Raw genomic sequence first — 13,281 nt, forward strand, 5'->3', positions numbered from 1 at the left:
CTTTTGGGCTATTGGCTTATCAATATCAATTTTATGCACGTGCCTAACATGTATTACTCTACAGTATAATTTATTTATGACAAACAATGTGCTTCCTCTATTTCTGTAGGCAGGCAGGTGTTACAATCAAATGATGTTACCAATGTCATATGTGGGGCATTTTTAATTTACCTGCATTCTGTAAATGTAATATATAATTTAATAGCACACACATCTGAATTTTCTACTTAATAACAACCATAATCTGATATAATGCAGGGCTGCATTACTCAGCAGGTACGGTGTGTCCTGCTCTTCTCTCAAGTCTCCTCTTTGCTTTCTCAGGCATGATTACGGTCTGTTTTTAATATATTTGATTTTAGACCTACAACACACAAATAGGTGTAATTTAGACAATTTTATTATATTATTATTTAACTCCGTGAGGTTTGATAGAACATCCAGTCTGGTTTTTGGGGTTTTCTCTGGTCTACCTATGATCCATGGTTCCAGGGTGTTTGAGGTACGGTGGACCGTCCTTCTGACTAGAGATCCAAACTGATGCTCCAGCCTAATTTAGCATCTCTTTCTTCTCCAATGACTAATTCCAGCTGAGGATCACAGTTGGCTTTATCATCCAAAATCTGAGAGCAAGCAAAGGTGGACAAGTAAATTACACCTGTAATTACACCAAAGATGGAATATAAAGCACTGTTTAAGCAATAAGTAACCATAAAGTATTGAATCTTGAGCTCAGTGTGGTTGTATTATCAATAATATTAAAACTGATAACACCATTTAGCACATTTAGTTATTTAATACCCACAACAACATAATTTGTTCCCTGTTACAATTTCATAAAACTAAAAAACTGAACCCAGTAACACTGTTGCTTCTTTTCCTTCTTGCCTGCAAATCTCCCAAACTTATTGAGTCACAGACAGTAAGTTACTTCTTGTACCGTTCATCATGCTCCTACATTTATCATTGAGGACTTAAGCACTTACCTTACTGTAAGCAGCCTATACTGCAAGCTTGCAATGTATGGGGAAATTCCATGCAGTCATCATCTGTTAATCTAGTACAGGGTTGGGGTCCTGGAGTCTATTTCACTTGACAAGGGTAAGGTTCACCGTGCAAAGGTTCATCACAGGACCGCCACATGTACGTAGGCCTTCACACTGTGTACTGTAAGTAAGCGGTCAGGCCTAAAATAAGATGTGTTCATTTAGTCAGAAGGTCAGAAGTTAAGATTGACTGGACCAACAGCAACACATACTACATGCTCCAATATATAGTTAAGTCTGCACCTCAAAGCTAAATTTTATCACCATTATGAAGGCAGATTTAATGTCAGATGGTGAAGTAAACTTAATAAAGTGGCAACTGAATGTCATATAGTCCTCTTTGCTTTCACACACCAGAGTTTTACTGACAGCTTTTATAGCAGCTTACAAATCAAACCAACAGACCACTGTGAAGTCTGAGGTGTTCACTGAAATATAAGCTGCAATAGCAGTAGTAAAGACTCAAAGGTGACTTTGTCCAGTATGGCAGAAGAGCCTTGCAGCACTCCTCTTCTCCTCACCGTGCAGACACTTGTCTGTGCCGAGCTTCATCTCCACAGTCCGAGAGGTTCAGCTTCCACCGGTGGTGTCACTTTTTCCGCTGGCCAAGCTCACCACCAGCTGCACAGATTAGTGCGCTGTTGCCAAAACAGCACAGGTATTTATGAGCAGCTTTTTAAAGAGTTAGATTATCGTGAGTCTGCTCTCACCAAACATGAACTTGGCTGACTCCCCCTTCACTCACCAGCTATCATAAGTTCTGCACTGAGGAGGCAGACAAAAACCTGATGTAAATTCTCTGCTTTCAATTTACTTTTTAAAAATGAATCCCCCTTTCATGTGGCCTTTACTGGGTGCTTCGGACTTCAGGAACAACTGCTGTTTTCTAGGAAGAAGTGAATCACGTTGAAGGTCTTATTGATTTCACCTGTGAAATCCAATTTAGTCATCAAGGAGAGGAGATACTGTAGAAAGAAGATTTAAAGCTCCAGCTGAGACAGGGATTCAGTTAACAGAACAGAGGGAGGTTTTTTATTTTTGTGGAACTAGTGTGTGAAAATCAGACAAATCTAGACAAAAATCCAGACAAAATTTATAAATTCAACTAAGTACTTTAGTTTACCATGTCTCTCAGTCCAAGCCCAACAATTTCCTAAAACAGCTGGTCACTGTAGTTTTTAGGAAGCAAACAGGTGAAAAATATGTTCTGGGGACTATATTCAGGGACAGATTATTCCCCATTTGGTGGTGTAGGGAATATTTGATTGAGGCAAAATTAATTTGATGTGTTTATATACCCACGCTGGAAAGAATCACCTTAGGTAACCTTTTATCTTCTGGTATTCTTATCATGCGATAGATGTCACAATTCCGTTCCTGGTGTTTAGTTTGTCCCTGTTGTCCCCAGCTTTACTTCCTGTCTCTGCCTTTTATTTTGTAGCCCCTCAGTTCACGTCCTGTCTTAGTGTCATTAACCCCTGATTATTTTCACCTGCTCCCCGGTCCTTTAAAAACCTCAGTTCTTTGGCAGTTCATCTTTGTTGTTTTGTATGTCTCTGGATCTTTTCCCTTTCTGGACTCTTGTTTCCCTGTTCTTTTGATTCCCTGTATTTGTACCCGTCCGTTTGGTCCGAGGTTTGGGTTTGGTTTGTTTTCACACCTAGTTTGTTTTATTACCTAGTTTGCCTTTTATTTAGCCACCTCTGTTTTAGTTCTGAGGTTTAGTACTGGTTTTCTGATTTTTTTTCAGTTCTTACTAGTTTCCTTAGTTTTCCTATTATTCTTTGTAGTTTAGTTATCTTCCCTCACACCTACAGTTGCAGTTTTGATATTTGGAAGAGACTCCCACTTGAAAGTCTTCTGTGTTCATTCCCTGCCACCCACCCAACCTTCTCCCTAGGCCACTCCTACTTCCATAATAGTTATAACAGCCACTAGATGTTGCCTCTGTCATGTCTAGAAGTTAGAAAGTTAGCAATTGAACCATAAAGATGGGCTGACAAGTAGTTATTATTGTCCCACTTTAGAACTTAGTAAGTCAAATTACTTGGTTCTTGGTAGTGAGGTACCATGTGACCATCACTGTGAATACTGATGTGTTGTAAACAGTTTTTTGATAACAATGGATATTGTAGACATAGGAATGAGATATATTAATTCCTAGTAGAACACTGAGTTTTACCTGGTCAAGTGAGGTCTAGTTTTACTGCCATTGGGGACCATGCACAGAGCAGAGAGAAGTTAGTGGTAAATCTGTAGACGAAGCTGTGACTTTATCATTTAAGCAAAAATTTATAAGAGAATAAACACCCAAGCAAAGCTCTTGTGTTTTGGTTGCCAACTGCTGAGTAAAGTCAAATAATGAGGAATCAGCTTTCACCCTGCAGCAAAGGAGGACCAAGATGTTCAGACTCCAGTGAGACCAGCTGGTTTTTTAAGTGTTTGCAGCTTTAATATGTTTTGACAGTTCATACGAAGTCATCCAGCAAACTGCATACACATAATATCTGCTGGGGCGTATGTTTGGCCTAAGGACTGTGTTTATTTACCCACCCTTGTCTATTCGAATTAAAATACAATACAACAAGAAGCCCGCAGACATTTATTGATGAAACCATTGTAGAACTACAGTTCCCATAATGCTTTGGCAGATGTAAACAGGAAGTATAAAGATGCCATCAAGTCACTTACTCTAAGCCGTAGTTTGATTTTTTTGGCAATGTTAAAGCTATAATGAACAAGCTATTAGCATTTGATAGATATTGAAGATAAAATATATGATATATCAGATTTGACTGAGTTAGGAGGAGTACAAATTCTGATGCAAGTTATAGAAGTTGAGCATTGAGGGACTAAAGTGCATTAAAGGATACCTTCTGTTATTTTCTAAAAAATAAAACTGTATTCACATTTAGTGTCCGTCACTCTGCAAACCTGGATTGGCTCTTTTGTCTGTGCGGTGACATTTGTTCATTTAAATGGTCTGAAACTCAATAGTGCTAAGATCTCATGGATGTGCATTTAACTCTTGCTCACATCACACCACTGAAAAAACGTTTGGAGATTTGTACAAATGCTTTTTTTAAAAACATTTGGTAATGACGTAAATGTTGCCCAGTGGAATACAACTTTTTTCTTATTGGAAACAACAGAGGTCTACAGCACAAACAAAGAAGCTAATTCAGATTGCAAACTCAGGAGCATTACCAGAGAGTAGAGGCAATATGTGGTTGGTTCTTGTGTCTGTATGGCGATTATTCAAAATACAATTCATTTACGAACAATCTCAACAGGTCCTTTGCCTGACAACTCACCTATCCTGTCCCCCTCCCCTTTGAAGTTCCCCTCACAGTCTGAATACATCTGATCTACAAATCAGATGACTTTCTTGTTAGAAGACACATTATTCTGTGAACCAGGGAAGGTATGTCAAGAAATTCATCGATAGTTTGTGCACAATGATGATGTGGTATGACAGAGTGTCTGTCAGTGTGGAGGATAACCAGCGCTGTTTTTCAAGCATGAGCTGCCTCTCCAACTTGGCCGCCCTGTCTTTGACCTGTGTGGCCGGTCTTTGATTGACCTCTGTCATCACAGTTTCAAAGGCCACAGATTTGTATTCGGAGCTGTCGTCATGAACTGGATTTCCAGGATCGTAGACCTTCTCCCTGGATGTTTGGCAAAGACTTCTCAACCTTATGTTTTTGTTTTCCAGGTACCTACACGAGCCTGTCATTCGCCCAGTTTCCAACAGACTGTGACAGATATGACAGCATCTTCACAAACAGTATCATATCCACTTATTGGGCCTGACATGATCCAGCGCCAAACAGTTCTTAAGTTTAAACCAAACTGTTTTGGGAAGAGGAGGAGGAGGGAGTCTCAGTGGAGATATGAGGATAGTGGACGGGAACTTGCTTCCTGTCAAAGCAGGTTAAGAGTGACGGAGTTGTACTGTACCACGGTAACTCCCTCTGGAGAGTACAGTGCACAAAGGAGATGGGTCCTGGACCTCCATGTTGGCGATATTATTACAGCTTGAGCCTTTACACCAAGATACGCCAAACTAGATCAGGCTGACTCGCCGGAGCTTCAGGGTCATCCAGAGTTTAAAGTTATTAATAGCACTGAGTGGAGTAGAACCCCCTTCCCCCTACACACACACACACACTGCTTCTCTCATACACATCCTGCAACACACACAAAAACTGAATATATTCACAAGTGCATTCATACATGAAACCACCCACAAGGTTTTCCCCACACACAAAATACAGTGCATTAAAACATATACACGTTTGTCACTGACAGAATGATGGCAAAGAGGAAGAAGAGTAGGAGGCGGGTAGAGAAGGGAGGAGGGGGAGGATGAAGCCAGGCCTGGTTGGCACGGTGTCAGAGCATCCATGTTGCCAGGAGGCAGAGAGACAACGAAGCGTCCGTTACAAATCAAAACATTTGGTTGATTCATTCTGGGATGTTTTTCTTTCCTCTGCCCTCCCTTCTTCCCTCCCTCCCCATTTCTCTGTCCCTCCTTCTCCCCATTTTCTCCTCTTCTCTCTCCCTGCTCTATTTGGGATTCTCACACACTGACCTACATTGGCTAAACAGCGATGGGGCTCGTGTGTTTGTGTGTGTTTGTGCGTGTGTTTGTTGGTAGCAGTATCGGGTTGGTGAGTGTGTGCAACATAAATGCATGTTTGCCACTGCGTACTTGCACCAGTGTTTGCATGTTTATGCATGAATTTGTATATGACCACATTTTATGACGTGCAACATGCAGCATGTAGCTGCTATTGGAAGCTCAAAGGAAACCTCAGTCTGATTGTCTCTAACAAACCCAATGTCTTTTCTATAGTCCTTACACAAACACAATTGTCTGGAAACAGTTTTGTTTTATATCAGCCATGTCTCACATCAGGCCCCAAGTCCTTAGGAACTGCAGCTTCTTTTCCTGAGCAATGAGCGCTCCAAAGGTTGGATTCCTTGTGGCTCTACCTATCCCAACATTGTTTGCATATTGGGAATAAAAACTGAATATGGGGCATAAAGAGCCCTTGAATGTAAGGGTGTAAAGGTGGGAACAGCTGCTGATGCAAATAAAGACTGTCGTCTTCTGATTTGGCCTACGCGTCCACCAAAGAATGAGGTCCCTGAGCTGAGACACAGACACTCTTAGCATTCATTAACTATATCTCTCATGATGCCTTCAGAGCACATCTGTAATCAACAAAGAGGGTTTCAGAGAACTAGACGTCTCACTACTTCTTCAAGAAGCACAAATAAAACAATTTCTGAAAGAAATCTAAAAAGGCTTTCCTGTCTAAAATGACAGAATTGCATTTTGTGTCACCGTTTTCCAAGTATAAGAAATATTCTGCACTCTCGTGTGCATCAGGTGACTTCTCATTCCTCGTCTCAGGGCAAACCTGTTATTCTCCCTCTCTCCTCTGCTTATGCAACATGGTCTCCTTTGGTATCTTGTTGGCTCAAGTGCACATGTTTGGTGCTTAGCAGGTGTTTGTGCTTCTGCAGACTCTGAACCAGCTTGAGGTGTTCCTCATGAGCTAACGTGTAGCCCGCTTTACACCTAAAGTAGATTAATGGGTCAGTTTAGTGAAGTTCAGCCAGGGTTCAAGACAAGGTTCAAACAGAGTTCAGCCGAGCGGAGACAGAGGGGAGGAGGGAGAGACAGAGCTGCCCTGCAAGAAAACACAGATAGAGACACAGGACCATAACAAATAGAAAGACAGAACTAAATCCTGCAGGAACAAGGACGAGATTTGTGTCAATGGTCTATATAGTTTTACTTTTACGCTGTTTTGTAACTTAACCTAAATGCCTAAAAACAGATCAAAAAATAGACATAAAAATGACTTAAAACATAGAGTAAATGACCAAACCCAGGCTCCAAATCTTCAGTAATGCATACAAAACAACAAAGCAAATAACTAAAACAAAAGTCTAAAAACGGATATAAAATATCCACATGAAATAAAATAAAATGAAATGAAATGAAATCCCAAACTAGACACAGACAATGAAAAACTGCTTCTCATCCATGGCTGAGGCTGCAGATAAACCACGAATGAACATTTGTGATAACTCTATAAAAATCGGCAGACAAATATCTCACCAAAAACATGGATAGATAAGAATGTAAGAATGTCCTCACAGGAGACTTCACGAGCTTGTAATGATGGGATTTGTTTCATTGTGAAATAACGTTAAGCCACAGTGTCTGTGCAGTTTTCCATCACTGGTTGAATCTGATCAGCTCCTCAGCTTTTTAATCAACACCTTTCACTGAAGAAATGAGGACTCACTAAGACTGAACATTTGACCATGCTAATTTGTACAAACTCACCGTTGTTTCTCTTGCAGTAAATGACCAGAAAAAGACGAAAGCACTTTTAACTCCATCTAAACACTCGCCTGAAACATCGGAGCTTCCTCTGAAATATAGATTATGGATGAAATAAATAATGCAACACAGCGAGAATGTTTGCATCGCCACTGCTGTGACATTTGATTAGCATGAGGCTGGTACAGTATGTGACTTATTCATGACACCAGAGGGACAAAAGGTTGAGCTCCAGAGATCTTGCAGCTCAGCGCTGCTAATGTCTACAGTAGCTCCATGATTTGCTCTGGCGTTTGTTTTAACGTACAGGTCTGACAAACATGATGACAGATTAAAAGTCAGGAATAAGTAAGCTGCAGATTCCAAGATCAGCAGTTCAAACAAGTGTAGTTTTTAGCTGACCACAAGGACAAAGGGGTGACATTTTGTTGTTAAAGGAGACGAAAATAGAGTTGTTTGGCCACCAAGTAAGCAAGCAAGAGGAAACAGGTCATTTTTAACAGAAGAGCCCATAGAAAACGGGGAAGCCAAACCAAACTAGAGTCGACTGACTTTAACCAAAGTTTCTCAAAATAAATGTACTAACACAATCAAACTAACCTACAAAGTGAACACACAAGGGTATAAAATGGCTGATCAGACCATCTATGACACATTAAGGCTTAAGTGAAAGACAAAAAACTCATTATTAACTTATAAAGAACTAATTATAACAATAAATCTAACGGATGCTAATTATTATCCAAAGCAACTTTTTCAAATAACTAACATAAAATACAAGTTGGCAGTACATTCTTTTTTTTAATAAACAAACTGAATACACAAAAATGAAATTACTGTGGTTATTAATTATACTATGTACAATAAAACAATGTGTTCAAAGTGAACTAAAGAGATTACAAAAGATAAATTGAGGAAAGCCAAGTGTGCTCTGCAGGTAAGTTACGGACATTTAACTCCATAACAGCCACAAACAGCAGAGTTACGTTTAGAGGAAGAAAGGTGAGACATTCATACCACAACAGTGTCAGCATCAGACGGAGGATGGAATCATGACATGAGTGGAGGTTTACTGTACCTCACAATAACAGTCTAACATTGGGCTTTTGGAATTATCTTCCCAAAATCATGATCTCAGCTCTATCAAAAGTATGTGAACCCTGCTTAAAAGTCTGTGCAACAAAACTACCAACTTTAATTGAACTCCACCCGTTCAGAGGTTCTTACGGGAGTTTGGTGACAGCCAAATGCTCGGTGTGTTGAATGTGTAGTTTTTACCTTGTACTTATAATTGTGACCTTGTATTGATGTCAGAAAATACCAAATAATTTTAATCCTGTCCACCAAACAGCAATAAACAGTTAAAGGAAGTCGTTTAAAGCCCAATACTGGTATGACACTCATCATGAGTGAACACAAACTTTGTACTACATTCTGTTTTTTGTTTTACATTTCGTGCTTTGTTGATCTGTATTTTGTATTTCATCTCCTGCACTGAAAAGTACTTTACAAATGTACTTGAACTGAAATGTCCAAACTCACCTTTTTCTCAGTTTTTCGATGTTCCCTGTGTTCCCTGTTTTTAGCGTGTTCATATGTTATATTTTTTATGCAAAGTGTATCCGATTTTCATGAAAAGCACTAATGTGTTAATATTAAGGTACATGAACTGGAAGCTTGTGCAGGATGTTCAATCACCTCTGATACTTTACACTTTTACAGTCGACAAATCGAATAATCACAATTTAGCAAAGTTATTGCCAGCTACAGCCATGGCTGCAAACAGTGAAGTGATTAGTGCTCTAACAGCATGCTTCCGGTTGGTGCTAGAAAGACTTTTTAGCACAATGTTGGAAGTAGAGATAAGAATAAAATGCAGGAACTGAGATTGTTCTTTCAGAAGAAAAGCCCTGAGCACAGATAGTTACTGAGATGCCACAGAGAGGCAGCACCTCTCAGGAGTGGGTCCAGCTTCCACAACTGGCTCAGAAGTGGGCTTAACTCCAGGAGGGATCCTGATGAGACTATGATGTCACAGTTTTGTGTGTGACATCATCGTTAGACAAACATGGTGCATTTACTAAGTTTATTTTCTACTACAACAGCCTGGCATTTATTCAGCCCACTAACGTGTCATATCAGACACTGAGCCTCAGAAATAAATTAGACTTAATATTTACATTAATATTTGTTTGATTTGAATCTTTTATACACACACACACACACACATACACATCCTGTGTACTGTTTGGAGTCAGACGACAACTAACAGAAAAAAGTGTTTTTTACTTTTTCTCTTAAACACTGTCGCTGGCTAGCAGTCAGCTGTGTGTGTGTGTGTTTGTGTGTGTGTGCGTGCTTCACAGTGTTTGCATGACATTTTCACTTTAGATTAAAAAAAGTTACGATTAGGCTTAAGATGCAGATGCTGAGTTGAGTTTTTATGATTTTATATTTGATTGATCCCCCCTACCAGGATCAACCTTTATTTACATTGAGCACATATGTGTTACAATGACAATCTTTCTCCGCATTTTACCCATCCCAACCCATGCCCGGGGAGCTAGCGCTGAATGTCTCGCTCAGGGGCACACCTGGAGGGTAGGCAGGATTTGATCCCACAGACTTGTGCATCCCATGCTAAATCCCATCACATGAAGACCTCCAATATGGCTGCCACAGTCACTAAGTGAGAGGACTGAAGCGATTGTAATGAAAGTCAATGAGACTGAACGATAGTGGATGATGGGGTAAAGTATGTGACAATGATGACTATAAAGTCGGTGACCGCAATGTATAAAGTATACGTCCTGTAGCCTTAATGCATGAGAGCCTGTCGAGTCACATTGGAGTCGCCCTGGCTGCTTATTGTTTTACTTAGTGAGTGAGTCTGTGTCTGTTGTGTCATGTAGTTTGCGTGTGTGTGTTTGTGTGTTGGATGACATTACTAAAAAGAGTCGACATGTTACACAGCAGAGGAGGCTTTAAACCCTCCAGCATCTCACACACACACACACACACATACAGCCTCTCCGCTTGGCTCTGTGCCCGTATGCATGACAAGACCTCTGGGACCCCTTAAACATACACACACACACACACACACACACACACACACACACACACACACACACACACACACACACACACACACACCACCCCCACCCACCACAAACTCGGCAGCCCGGCACCTAATAGCGCCCAACGTCTTCCCTTGACGTGGTTCTGTGTGTGTGTGTGTGTGTGGCTGTGGCAGAAAGAACACTGCGACCTAAAAACGCAGCTCACTGAGAGCATGCACGCTGAACAGAAGGCTCATCCAAGTGTAAACACACACACACACGCACACACACACAGTGATGCACATAGGAATAAGTGTGAACACGCACAAGGCACATGAATACACACTCACTTGGATACACACTCACACAGCAGATGCAGACATATAAACACAAATTAACACACTTGAATGGAAGAATATAAATGTACAAACACTCTTAACACACATTCCTGTGTATGTGTTAGACCTGAGGTTGTGTACAGTGCCAGCTGACTGATAAAACAGGTGAGGTGAATCATAACTGTGAACAGTTCTGGCTTCAGCATCTTAAGCCTAAATGATCACGTTACAAACTTTCTTACAAGGTTTTCCCCAACACACCCACCCCTACACCCAAAATAAAAAAGTAATAAATGTAGATATGTTGTTGTTTCCTGAGACTTCTATTGTAAAAAGGAGCAGCTCTGCAAGAGTTTTTAATGTGGTCCATCAGGTCCGGTAGTAGTGCCATAGACCACCTCAAGTACAATCAGTTATCTTCCATGAATGTTGACAGCACATGAAGCTGGTTAACTGCAGGAAACAGCTCTGCAATGCAAACAAAGTCCACCTGTGAGCACGTCTCCAGCTCACTGAAGAACGCCTATCTGTGTTTTCTGAGAAATGGTTGAAGTAAAGAACTGATAAGTGTCTAAACCAACATGAAGCAGAGAGACAACGTGCTGGACAGGAGACAGTAGAACTATGTGTGTGTGTTGAAGCTGTATGTAGTTGATGTGGTTTGTTCTGACCTCCTGGCTCCCTGGGATTAAAATCCCGATGAGCCGTTATTTGAGGTCTTTGGTATTTTTACTACATACATTATTTGCTAATACAGGTGGTTGTGAGTTTTACATAGTACCATATAGCACATAATAGCAGCATTAAAAAACACGCTGCAAAAAGCTACAACACAACAGAAAAGTGTCCTGGAGCAACTAAAAATACAACTACAAATCTAACTGTCCGTCAGTTTTTAGTGCCCCCTGAAAACATTGCTATGACAGTGGTGTACAATGGTTCCGGGGGACACCTAAAGGTGACAGATGCAACTTGGACACACTAGTACTAGACACTAGATAGTTTCTGACACCCAAGTTATCCTGTTAAAGTAATTAATCACTCTAGTATATGTACATAGTTGACGGGGTTGACAGGTGCTTTTTAGTTGCTAAGACATTACTGTTGTCTTCTGTTTTTCCATTTTGTTGGGTTGAAGCATATTTTGCAGCATATTTCTTAATTCTGGACCTGTGTTGTCAAATTAGGTTGTGGTTTAAATTTGCATGTGTTTTCTGAATTTGCAGTGCTGGGAGCACTCAGGGCCACGGTAGTTTTCTCTTTATGCATCAATCAGCAGTGCACAGCGGCTTCAAACCAAAGCCAGCAGACTGCAAGGACCAGGAAATATATACGACGAGGAAGTTGTAACTTGTAAGTTGCTGTGGATAAAAATGTCTACTAATTAAAATTGGCAATGAACAAGAATAAATCATTTAACATAAGTAAACATTATTTATTTTTTTACTGTAACATGCAGAATGGATGAAAATGCAAAGGTGCAGTTACCACTCCCCCGTTCACCTCAGGGTGAAGCTTTTGACTGTTCCCTGAACATGAGTGGGGCAGCACGGTGGGAGAGTGGTAATAGGTGACAGGTTCCTGCCCCTGCTGGCCGTGGCCTTTCTGTGTGGAATTTGCATGTTCTCCCTGTTTCTGCGTCAGTTTCTTCTCATAGTCCAAATACCTGCATGTTAGGTTAATTGGTGAATCTAAAAAAATGCTTGTAGGTGTGAATGTGAGTGTGAATGGTTTTCTCTCTCTGGCCCTCCAATAAACTGGCGACCCCACCTCTCACCCAATAACAGCTGGGATAGGCTCCATCCTCCCTGCAACCCACATAGGGTAAGCGGTGACTGATAATGGATGGATGAACATGAGTGTGTGTGTGTGTGTGTGTGTGTGTGTGCAGGTTGTGTAGATGTCAAGGTTAAAGCCATTAGGACAGAGCTGGAACAAACCATGACTCAACTTTGTTTGAACATGACTCAGCTCTGCTCGTCATAATCATCATCATCATCATCATTTCAGCTGCTGCTGCTGCTGCTCCACACGTCTTTATTTCTTGTGAAAGCAGTTACATCAGTTTTCATCACATCAGTTTGTCTAAAACTTAACTGTGGAAATTCTATATGTTGGTCCAGTCATGCAAGGGTCAACATAAGAAACATGTTCCTAATGACAGCAACAGAATGACATTAAGTCTATTCTTCAACTAGACTACAAATAGACCGCAAACACAATTATGTTTGCCTGGGCAACATAATTACAACCACATTATGTTTAATATATAATATTAATGCTTGATGATAATGCAGACCAAATTTGTTGATACTGAACATATCATAAAAAGTTAGCTGGCAAGGCATTTTACTCTGCCAAAGTATCTGATTTAGCAGTAAAATATCCTGTTGAGTTTTCAGGGGAAATATGTGATGCTGCAGGACAATGCCCAGTTTGTGTGACTACAGCTTTGTTAAAGCATTTTAATG

The sequence above is a fragment of the Channa argus genome, chromosome 1 (genome assembly GCF_033026475.1).
Source record: "Channa argus isolate prfri chromosome 1, Channa argus male v1.0, whole genome shotgun sequence".
NCBI lineage: Eukaryota > Metazoa > Chordata > Actinopteri > Anabantiformes > Channidae > Channa > Channa argus.